The sequence below is a fragment of the Castor canadensis genome, chromosome 15 (assembly GCF_047511655.1).
Source record: "Castor canadensis chromosome 15, mCasCan1.hap1v2, whole genome shotgun sequence".
Classification (NCBI taxonomy): Eukaryota; Metazoa; Chordata; class Mammalia; order Rodentia; family Castoridae; genus Castor; species Castor canadensis.
The window spans coordinates 29,717,768-29,730,535 of record NC_133400.1 but is presented as its reverse complement, the minus strand read 5'-3'; the positions used below and the strand labels follow the sequence as shown (position 1 = coordinate 29,730,535).

Sequence of the window (12,768 nt, the reverse complement as noted above, 5' to 3'; positions counted from 1 at the left end):
GATGCATGCATAGATAGAGGAATGGATTCATGGGTGCATGGATGGATGAATAGACAAATGGATGGATGGATGGATGGGTGATGGATAGATGAAAGGATGGAGTTGATCAATATATTTACTTATGTTGAGTTGGATGAATACATGGAAAAAAGTATCAATCTAGCAGATAGATAGTAAATGGATCATTGCTTTTGGAGTCCTGGGTGAAGATAGATGTAGTGTGGATGACTCATGGATTCAGAACAGATTGTGAACAGAGGACTAAAATTTTATGGATGGATTGATACAAAATTGATGAAAGGATTTCAATGAATTGGATAAATGGCTGGATAGATAGACACATGATGGATAGATGGATGGATGGATGGATTGTAGATTTATGAATGGATAGTGACATGGCTATTCTTAAATCCCAAATGAAGTAGTTTCATAAAATCTAAGAATTCAGAAACTACTGTGTTATAACTTAGTTTCTAAATCAACCAATGTAACGTGATGCCTTTCTTTAGAAACTTTAGTATTAATATCCCCATCCTCAAAATTCACAATGGTAGTTACTTCTGGGCATAGGGACTATTTAATTGGTTAAAATGCATCTGAAAACAGGAATGATAAAATATTACATTTTGAGAAAAACAGAAAGATTATTATTCAAATTTTCGTTGCATTGAAATTTTTAATATTTGAGATATTTGACAATAAAAAAGGAAAATTAGAACTCCAAACTGGAAACAGGAGACTGACACTGTTCCTGAGAGGTGAGAAACTACCACAGGTAGTTGGTCTGGGGCCAGAGGACAGCTGAATGAATAAAGTATGGAGTCAACTACACAAGGCAAGGTTTGGGCCATAAGAATGAGCACACCTACCAACTGCAGTGTGGTCTCCAAAAGCTCCTGATCTGTCTTCTGGCACAGGCAGTGAACCATGACCACCAACATGGTGGTTTTACACCCAGCAGTGATTGCAATGTGCTGCATAGACACAGGCAATAGCAGAGGTCAGGAACACAGCCTGTTCTCTCCTTCAGTGTAGACAAGGAATGGGGGATTTCCTTATAAGCTTAGTTTCTAAAGAGAATTGGAGAAAACCAAAAACACCCTATACCAGCAAGTGTAGGCTCTGAGCCTCTATCATGAGTTGGAATTTAGATATGAACTAGTTACATAACTTCTTATGGTTATTTCTTATAATGTTGAAAATGAGCACAACATTGTCAAAGTGGACTGTCTAAAGAGAGTCCCTGGAGAGTGAGGGTGAAAAGCAAGGAATGTGGAATCCCACTGTCTGCTTTAAAAACCACTGCCTACACTCCTAACCATTAAGCCTCCGTTTCCCCACTCACAATCATGGGTGATGATTGCACTTATTGTAGAAGGAGACTTAATACATGTGACATGCTCATAGGCTATTATGTCTCCCACACACTCAACTGTGCTGAACCTCAAGATGTCTAAATAGCAGGGATTCCTTGAGCATCTCAGCTGAATCCCACAGGAGGAAAGACCCCTGAGGATTCCAGGAGAACATAGGAAAGGATACCAGAGCCATCCAGATGAGACTTACCTCAGCCAAGGGTCTGACATTCTTCCCAAATAGACTAGGAGTCAGGACTACACCATTCTCAGAAATGGTCCTGTGGAAGAGGTTCTTGGCCAGAGGAGATAACACCTGGCAGGGGATAGGAGAGGAGAATTGATGCTCACAGGAGGGGTCAGTGACTCTCTCAATCATTAAGACTCTCTCCACCTGCTCTTCTATGAGACTCTGGTGATCTGTGGACATGACAGATTCTCATCCATCCCAGTCTACATCCTAGGCTCCACCTGGTCCAGGCATCCTCAAGAAAATATCAGGAAGATGGCGTCATAGCTCAAAAGTAGGGACAGAACAAGAAGGGAATGGCAAGTGCCCATTGTGGTAAACAAAAGTATTAGAAGAGAGCTTGGCATAAAAAGGACTATGGCATGACTCAAGTGGTAGATCATCTGCCTTGCTAGGCATATCCCAGCACAGGAAAAAAAACAGAAGGAGAGAAAACTATTAAGGAGAACATGGAATAACTAGAATTCTCATACATGCTGAGAGTTTTATAAATTGGTAGGACTTTGAAGCTGGCAGTATCTACCAAAAGACATGTGTAATGATGCGTAGCATTGCTTTTGTAACAGTCAAAAAATGGAAACTATTCAAATGTTCATGGATATTTAAAATATATAATATATAAAATGAATACATAAGTTATATATCATTTAACCCCTTCCTCCCAAAAAAGAAGACAACTTGGCAATTCTTAGCTACAAATTCAGTGTAAGCATTTCCATTACTCACAATTTATCTTACAAAAAATTTTCATGAAAAAACCACTTGGAGTTGCTGTCTAGAGGTAGAGTGTTTGCAGGCAACCCCAATTGAAACCCAGATTTCAATAATTAGCAGCACAAAATAAGAATAACATAAATGCTCATGGAATTACACAAAGATAACTAAAGTTATCATGCCGTTTATAATAATAAAAATTGGAGATAACCCAAGGTTCTAATAGCAGGAGATTGGACAAATAAACATTTTTTTCATTTTTACCATGGAATACAGTGTAATTATAAAAGATAATGTTATAGTACAATGTTTCATGTTTAGGGAAATACTTATGCCATTTTACACATTTCTCTTTGTAACAAGAACCCCACAGAAATAGATGACAGAGAGACAGAGAGAGGGTGAAAGGAGACATAAAGATAGATAGGTGATGAGACATATAGATGAGCAATAGCTAAAATTGTGGGCAAAGACTAGAGAAATACATGTCAAAATATATGCAATGACTCTATCTGGGTAGTGGGATTTTGGATGACATTTTTCCTGTGGGTTTATATGTATTTTTCTTTTTTCTCTACTTCAAAAAATCTATGAATATTTTCCTCTGAGAATTCAAGGATGTATATTTGAAAAATATATTAATAAGGCTGATTCTCTACTCAACTGAGGTAGCTTGAGGGTTACTTGTGGCCCCAGCACCTTCCATAGTTACCTTTGGTATCCACCCAGCCCCACTTCTATACCAGCAAGATGATTCACACCTTCAGGCTGTGTCTGCAGTCCACATCCCCCATACCATCCAATCCCATTCCACTTTTCATCCCTCATTATAACCTACCTCCCTAGCCCACCTCCTCCTTCACTCCCAGAGACTATTGCTATGGATAGCCTCAGGTCACCTCAGAGAAAGTCCCCTCCCTGCTCTAGATACTGGAGTCTCTTCTGCATGTGGATCTGCCTTGGAGCTAAATAATTACACCTATCCTCCTTATATCTTTGCCTCTTCCTATTTGTATTCTATACCCAACACTTAATCCCATGAGATGCAAGTTGAGTCTAATAGTAAAATGATTAGGAAAGGGGATGAAAACTCATCCAAGTGAGGAGTGAACTGTCACTGATGCTCTAGAACATAAAACTGAGCTCTGTGCTTCCTAGGAGCTAAGGAGAGTTTGGGCCTTGGCTTTTTACCACCTGATGCTGTGCAGTGAGTAGAGTCAACCCTGAGCCTAGGTCTTGTAAGAAAAACTGCTTACATGAATAAACAGAGTCCTTGAAGCCTACTAGCCAACAAAGACTCTCTTCCTTTCCATTAAAGCCTTCTTCACAGTTACTCTTAGCTCCATATTCCCTAATATTCAGCACAAAGGCCCTGTGAGCAGTCTGGACTCCTTTTTTTTTCTCACAGCCCACATCTAACTGGATTGGCTGATTTCAAAGAGGTCACATCAACAACCAGATGGGGCCTGGTCTTAGAAACACTTACAAGAACAGAGACACTTTAGCTTCCTGCTGATTCTCCAAAGATGGTCACAGAGCCTGGGTTTCCTCCAAAGTTGAAAGTGTTGTCCTGTGCCCAATGCAGTGTAGCCACCTGGTCCAAGTGACCCCAGTTCCCCAGTTTTCCTGCTGTGTCCATCCCCTGTGCTATAAGAGAACAGGGTGGGGGTGAAACAGAGTTGTCTTGGCAAGAGTTTCAATACCACAGGTGGGCTGAAGCTATTGGTGAGACTTCCAGACTTAGGCTGGGCTCTGCATCATCCTGAAAAAGGGGTCTCTCTCTGATCCCATTCCTACAGTATTGACCTATGTTGGGCTCTACTTTCATTCTTCCAGCAACTATGAACTGAGGATCCACTGTGCATCCAACACTGATCAAAAAAGAGTTAGAGCACATCTAGAAACAAAACAGGCAAACTCTCTTACTGCACTCAACTCACAGTGCTTACTACAGACAGCTCTATAGTGTCAGCTGATATAGAACAACAATCAGCTAAAGAAAGAGTAGGTGTGGGCCATGGGGTAGTGTTTCAGATCTCAAGATCAGGGGAAGGCCTTTGAGGCAGTGGCATTGGACAGAGGCATGAAAAACATGAGCACATGGGTTTTGTAAATATGCTAAGAAGGGAATTCAAGTGAGGTGAAGCAGAGGTATAAAGGCCCAGGACCATAGGAAAAAAAGTGTGAGTGCAGCTAGTATGAGGATACTGGAAAAGTAGTTCTGAGGGACTTAGCAAAACCTTTTATGTCATTATATGTAACTTGGGGTCCTCTGGAGAGGCACACATGCCCAAGTCTGTGTCTCAGAAAGCACACTGGCTACTTGTGGAGCAGCTGCAATATTAAAATATTGGGTTTAGAAAAGTAAGTGGTTATAACTATAATCCAGGCCAGAGACTCAGAGCTTTTATTAGGTGGATGGGAAGAGTAAATGTGAAGAACTTGGTTCCTGGGCATATAATAAAGGTGAAGCAGTAAGGATTTATTGCCTTCTGGGATGTGGGCTGTGAGAAAAACAGGTGTCCAAGCTGCCCACAAGACCTTTCTCCTGAATAACTAGTAGAATGGAGCTGTCAGCAGTTGCCCAGGGGGCCTTACGGGGAACAGAGGATGGTGTTCTTAGGGTGGATTACCTGCATCAAGGACTAAGTCTGTCCCTGTAAAGTGAGAAGTGCACTGTAGACAATCATGGAGACAAAAGGGTATAGCTTAAGATGGCACCTGGTGGAGGGGGTATGCTGGTAAAAGAACAAGTGAGACTACAAACAAGATGCTACAAATATGTTGCTGGAGTTACTCAGGGCATTAGTGGAGAGCGAGAGGTAAACATGCAGAGCCATGAGGATAGGGAAGGAAAGAGACAGGGAAGAGAAGAGAAAGAGCTGCAGTGATGGGAGATATGGCCAGGGATGGGAGAAGGAAGCCAGGGGGGCTGCTGCTGTGAGACCACAGGAGGCTGGGCTAGAGCTTGTGGAGGTCACTGATGGTTAACTGAAAACCTGCCCGTGTAAACACTTGGTGAGTTCCCCATGTACCACTGCCTTTCCTTACATTCCCATGAGGAGATGTGCAACATTCGACTGCTGTGCTGCATAGTGAAATCCAGTGTGGTGGGCATCAAGGGTAAAAAGAAGTGTTTCAGAGACAAAACAAGAGGACTGGGCCATGCAGGATGAATAGGAGTTTCAGAGGTAGGGTAGACAAACCAGGTAGAGGGAACAGCAAGTGAAAAAAACTCAAGGAAGTAGACAAGTATGGCTGTAGAATGAGGAGGTAGATGTAGTCCAATGATGAAGAGATGGGATGCATTATGAAGGGACTTAGTAGAGATGCCTATGAGGTAACTTGTCACTATTTTTAGGTCCTATAGTCTTTGATATGGTAGATACTAAGGCTCGGATGTGGTTTAACCCCCAGGGTCCTTGTACTGGAACCTTGGTCCTTAGTGTGGCAGTATTAAGTAGTGATAGAATGTATGAAAAGTGAGGTCAAGTATAAGGGTGAAAAAGGTCATTGCTGTCCTCAGAAGGATTCTGCTTATTGCTCATGGGACCCTGCTAGTTCCCAAGAGAAAGTTGTTATTTAAAAAGCAAGATGAACTCCCTCCCTTCCTGCCCCTATGTCTTATCATCTCACCATGAGATGTGTTCAGCATGCCCAGATTCAATTTATGTTCCTCCACCATGTTGTATTCCAGTCAAGAACCCTCACCAGATGTCAATCTCATGAAATTATCTAGTCGTGGACTATCAGCCTCCCAAAGATTGAGTTAAATAAGTTTGTTTCCTTATCCCAGCATTGGGTGTTCTGTTACATCAGTCAAAAACAGATGGATAAATGAGCTAAAAGAGAGGAGAGCCCAACAGCTTACCTGAAGAATCCCCAGATGCCCAGGCAGTACTGGATGGTCACCATCACCACGTTTTCATGGGCAGTAAAGGCCAGTCCATCATAGGTTGATGCCCCACCCACCACCAGTCCACCTCCATGGATCCACACCATCATCTGACAAGGAGGACACAGCAAAAAAAAGTTACAGAAAGTTGGATTGAGAAAGACCTCAGAAGTTCTCTAGTGTGGTCTCCTTATTCTGGCCTCAACTCAATGAGGTTATCAGTACCCAAGAAGGTTGCAAACTTTCTCTCTGCCCCAACTCTTCCAGATGATCCTAGCAAGTCATCCAGTCAACAGTCCCTGCTTTTCTCCCTATACTCATGTGCCATGTCCTCTTGGGGTTCTTCAGGCTGAGAACATCATCATCAGAAGAGCAAAACCCATCTTCATTCCTGGACCATTCAACCAGCTGTACATAAGCATGGATAGCCCTTGTGTTTCAGTGAACTCTTCAGTGGTGAATTATAATTCCCAGTGTGTGAGTGTATATCTTAAGAAGCACACATGCCCCCAGGTGCTGCTTCCTAATGTCCCTCCACTGTGTCTCTGCTGCTTACCTAAATTGTTTCTTCCCCACTCTGAAAACCCAGTTCACATCCATCACCTTCAGGAAGTCTTCAGTCATTAGAGCAACATTATCTGAGAACTTATGTGCCAGGAACTATGGTTAGACTTGAGAATCAGAGTGAACACAGCAATTCATAATTTATAGTTCTTGAATTTAAAGAGCTCACATTTCAACAAAGAAACATGAATGGATAAAATATTAATGATGCATACCATTGCTAAAATAAGAGACCACATAGCACAAACAAGAACTGTTTTAAGCAAAACACAAATGATAACATATCCACGAGGTAGGTGTTAAGCATGTGCCAAGCTTCCCACCCTACAGCCACAACCAAAGCCACAGCCTAGTGGGCAGCTGTGAGAGCAGGAGGTTCCTCGTGTGGCTGTTGAGAGTGTCATCACTGTGGCTTTGTGTGCTCACCCAGGACTGGGGAAAACCCTGACAATCTTCACTAATACTCACAGGTGGTTTTTCCCATTTCAGGAAGCAGAGGCTGACAAGTCAAGAAATTACCCAAGTCTCTCAGCAGTCAGTGGGAAACCCAAGATTTAAACCTAGCCCTGTCGTTCTACAACCTACGTCCACAGTTGGAAAATCTTCTGCATGCTAACTCCCAGAGCCCCAGCTTCTCCTCCCCTGTAATGTCTGCCACCTCCAAGGAAAGTCTGAATCAAGGTCATCTCCAAGTGAAGAGTGAACCAAAGGACTAGTGGGCAGTGACATGCTAAAGAAGTTACCATGTTTCTTGGCCCAGAGGCCAAGGTGCCGAAGGGAGGACTGTGCTCCTATTTTCCCCGGCCCCAAGTATGACTATATGTAGGGGGCACTGAATATCCAACAGGAGAATGAACAAATGAGAGAGTGAGTGAGTGATTGTTTGTTCACACATACTTGTTTCTTACAGAATGTGTGTATGACCAAATGCTAGTCCCAAATTCACCACCTCCTCCCCATGACAGGCTTCCCTGCCAGGATGTTCTTATAAGACTGGCCCTATACTGACACTGTGTCCTCCTCTACTCCAGGAATCACATCCTTTTACAGAAGCCCTCCACAACCCTCTAGCCTGTAACATTCAGCCTGCCTTACTTCTGACCTTTTTACATTAAAAATGTTGAGTTACTGGGTCATCAGCCCAGTGCCAAAGACAATTAGGAAAGGAAACAAGGTACAATAATATGCCACGTTGTTGTCAAAGGTCAAGGTAAACACTTGTGCAACTGTCCACACCTCACCTTCCAAACGTTGTCATGGGACAGTAAATGTTTTCACTTGACAATGAATGTTTTCACAGGTGGTATGAATATAATGATAATTCATGTACTTCATTTTCTAGTCCTTGTTAACAAGCTCAGGTCTGAAAATCTGGGGACCCAATGAGTTGTCCTGTCACCTTCTGGTGTGCCCTCCCTCCCCCCATTTCAGCATAGCTTCTCTATCAGCAAAGGCTTTCTCTATTTTCTCTCAGCTTCCTTCCAGCACTAACTTTATTGGAAATTTTTTGTTAGCTGCTCTGAGGATCAGATTCACATAATCTTGTAACTAAGGGTAGTCATTTTTGTCCTATTATTATGAAGAACTTGAAAACTGACAATGTATATTCCAGATGTATAGCCGTCTCACCCAGACCCCTAGTCTCACTGGGAGAAAATGAGTTAATGAAAACTTGCACTTCCTAAGGTGAAAGGAAACTCTGTGACCTTGCATCAGTCATGACTCTTGATGCCTCTGCCCTCATCTGCCTTCATCCCCTTCAGTGTGCACTAGGAGATCCTTCATTAGGAGACCTACTGGAAGCCTGCTGTTATTTCTCAAGTCAGCAGGAGTATAAATATTTAGGTAGAGGCAGTCTTCAGAAAATGTGACAGCAACTTTCTCCTTTCGTTGGTTAGGAGGTCATTGACTATCTGCCCTGCCACTGTATCTTAGGAGCACCTGAGAAGGGAGAAAAGACTCCTAAGATTCCACCAAATGGAAGCTGGAAGAGTCATCACAGGCAATAGGGAGTCTTGATCCTATAAAGGGAGCTACCATCACCAGACTTGAAAACATGTAAGAGGTTACAAGTGTCTCTGGGGTTCCTGGTAGAAGCCCTAGAGAGTATCTGGATTCTCCCAGACTATGTAGAGTGAGAAGGACTTGGTATGTCTCCTTTTCTCAGAGCCTTTGAGATGCCCTAGATCAAGGAGAAGAAGCGCTCAGATGCTCACCTGTCCTAGGAGATGCCATTCCCAGTGCTCTCAGGTCACAGGCATGCCCTCCCTACCTATATATAGTTGATTTCAGTGTGACTGTGCATCTCCACTAGACAAACATGTTCTAGGTCTCAGGAGACTGTTACCAACCAGGACATTTCCCAATGACAGAAAGTTGGTCTCTGAAGGTCAGTATGGCATCTCTGTGAGCAACCTCAGAACTGTATTCTACTCCAGCCTCAGCTATTATTTGCTAAGGGCCTGGGATGAATTCTTTTCCTGATCTGAACCCCAATCTGTCAGGTCCAGTTGAGGTGAGTGCCTTCTCTATTGGCCCTGGAGCTCTGTCCTGCTAAGATTCGATGATCTGTGTAGCCTAGCAATCACTGTTAGCTATCTTGATGTCTCAAAGATGCAAGATAGATTAGAATTGGTAATACTTGCATGACAGTAAGTGATTTACCTTTTCTGTAAATCACTCCCAGCATGACAGTAAGTGATTTACATTTTCTGTATGTATGCAATTAAGCCTCAGATCAGTCCTGAGCATGGATTCTATTTCGATCCTCATTTTATGGGTAAGAAAACCAAGGCATAGAGTTTAGAGAACCTGCCCAAGGTAACAAAGCCTGGAAGACCCATGCTATGTAATGCCTCCATTTGCAAGTATATTTTAAGCAACATTCTCAGATCTTGATGGACCCAAAGGGCAGGCATCATTATCCCCAGGACGTAGGAGAGGAAACTGAGTCTAGACACACTTGGGAGGGAGACTTGCAAAGACAACAGCCAATTATATTTCACACCTACACACATCCTCCCCTCCCTCTCTCTTCAGCCATCCCTAGGTTCAAGACAGATTAGAACAGATAATATCATATCTCTCATTTCCCTCACATGAGCAGCTGCAAATTTGCAAAGCACTTAATATATTCTGACATACTTTATAAGTCATGAATTGGTTTGCATGTTTTTTTTTATTATCTCTCTCCCTCTCTAGATTAGCAGCTCCATGAAGGTAAAAACCTTAGTTTGGCTCACTAATGGATTCTCAGAACCTAGAATATGCCCGATCCACAACAGGTGCCCAATAAATCTGTGCTGAATAAAGGGCTGTAGAAATCTATGACCGTTCTGGAAGATTTCATGGTTCTAGCATACTCTTGAGAATTCTAGAACAACATATAGTCAATCAGAAGTTTGCCTTGACTCCTTCCTGCCACTCTGAGAGGAACACCCCATCTGAAAGATGTCAAGTCAAACTGCATGGACTTACAAAGGAGGATAAGAGGTGGTGTTCTTCACATAACTCCATGGTTCTTTAGGTTGTGGTACAGAAAACCTCAAGGATCCAAGAGGGGCTTGGCAAAAAGGACTCCCAGGAAAACATTCACAGGCTGTGCAAATCCTTGTAAGCTCACATACTTCCCTGGACTTTGCCATGCACAGTGTCTACCACAGGTGGCAAGGACAGGTGCCCTGCTGGCCATGGAGAGGAAATAAGGTCATATCAGAGGAGAAAGTTTAGCCTGGCTTCCAGGTGGCTTTTGCCACTTTCTAGGCATGTGACCTTGAATAAGTCACCTCAACTTTCTAGTTTTTCAGTTTTTCTCCTGTAAAATAAAGCTGAGAAGAACCACTCTTAACTCAGAGCTCTGTTGGAAGGACTAAATTGAATTGGAGATAGAAAAGCACCCATTCAAGAGTCACTGCAAAAATGCTTACCCATGAAGATCCTGGTACTGAGCGGTATGCTACATGAGAAGATGAAAAAGAGGTGGTCCCTATTCTTAGGAAGGTTCATTTCACAGGGAGTAATCACAAAAAAACACTTGACCTCATCATAAAAAGAGAGAGATTGTGACCTGTGAGAGGTACCAGCAAGTTGTTACAGGTGTCAGAGGAGGGGTTGAGGCCTTCTGAATGCTGCCAACATGGGGGAACTGGGAATTGCAGTGGGGGGGAAGGGCTGAATAAAGGAAGAAGGAACCAGGATAGGGTGGAGGTGAAGCAGGAATAAGAGAAAATTCAGAGGCTCAGAGACAGCAAAACATGGGGTCTGAAATGCGAAGGGTAAGTGGCCTATGAATCCCATCAGCTGGAGTGTAGAAGATAATCCTCAATGAACAGGGGCATTTCAGGGAGGCCTCAAATTACAGTTTAAGAGATTGGCTTTTACTTAGTAGACAAATAAACATCAGGAACAGTTCTTGGGTAACAGATATAGTAAGTTTCTAGAATGTCCTTCTGCTGTTTCTGAGCTAGGTCACCAAGAGTGGACAGAGACTAGATGTCAGGTTCCTGTCTGTCACATTGTATACATTCTTGTGGAGCAGACACTTGTTCCTCATTTATCTGCAGCATCCTCACCTGTCCTGTTTCTACCTGCCGTGAACCAGAATGAGCCAACCTGACCCTCCTTCCTGAGGTGGATGGATTTTCACACTTGGGTATGGCAACATCTGATGTCTTCCATTCTCAGGCCTAAGTAGCCTCAATTTGTCAGAGCATCCTTCACAAGACATGATTTCTGTCCTCTTAACCTTCCAATTTCCCCACTTTGGATGCAGGCAATATGTCAATGCCTCTCTCACAGTGTATGGCAAGAAAAGATAAAACAATTCCAGATTTGGTCTAATAGAAGACTAGTCAATAAAATTGGAAACTCTTTAAGGAAACAAGTTTACATACAATATCTCTGTCACATACTGTATGTAAGTGTGGACAGTTAGATCATTTTTTGCTGTTGTCATTGCAAATGATTACAAATAACACAAAGATGAACTTCAGATGACATTGTCCTATGATGCTCAAATTATGTTTTGACTCAGCAGCATTTTTTCACTTTGAGATTATTAAATTACCAGAGCATAACCCATAATAATTCTAAGAACATGTTTATGTAGAAAAGAATCACTAATAACACTGGAAACTGTATAGAAAGCCAGATTACAAACCCACACTGGGTCTCGTGTTTTATGAACAAATCCCATGCTGGCTTCTTTTAGTTGTTCTTGTTACTAATTTTTACCAAATCACTGAGATGAATTTCCTTGTAAATTTATACATTAGGGTGCCCATGGATGGTGACATTGCACATTGCTTCTTTTTTTTCCTTTGTGAATTTCAAGTTTTAGGTACTTGATGTAGACCACTTTTTATAATTAGTAGAAAAAATATGGAGATCGGTATGAGGAATCTTGAAGGATGCCCTGGTGTTGACCAGAAAGAAGAAAGGTGAAGAGCAGTCCTGTGATGCTGACTCCCTGTTAGCGAGGTGCAGTTGGAAATCAGTAAGATGATTTGGCAAGCAGATAGAAAAGAACAAAGGTGCCCCAAACTGGAAGGAGGTTGGTGAGGGCATAAATAGAGTCATCCACCTCAATGTTCATGTGCACATCATGGTTCAGTATGACTTCAATGCAGGCACCAGTATGAAAGATGAGAAAGAGCTGAGAATAAAACACAGGGACAACTACAGCTGAGACTGAGAACACTCGCCAGAGTGGTGGCAGAAAGACACAGCACCATGGAAGCCCAGAGAGAACAGGAGGAAGAGCTGGCAATAGGGCTGACTGCTTCATCACAGTAAAAGGGTAAAGTGTGTCAAGCAATCATGAGGTGTGCCCTTTATTAGCTCAGGGATGACATTCTACCTAGATGAAGTGGGTAGAAGCCAGATTTCTCAGGTTAAAAAGGGTGGTTAGATATAGTGGGAGACCTAAACAAAAGTGCTTCCAGCAGTAGTTAGCACTTACATTTCATGCAACATGCACATAGTGAGCACTT

At 42.6% G+C, this 12,768-nt stretch overlaps 1 pseudogene; it reads right to left on the bottom strand.

Annotated features, from left to right (window-relative positions):
* Positions 1-12,768, bottom strand: part of LOC109694653 (carboxylesterase 1D-like) — a 138,221-nt pseudogene that overhangs the window by 123,756 nt on the left and 1,697 nt on the right.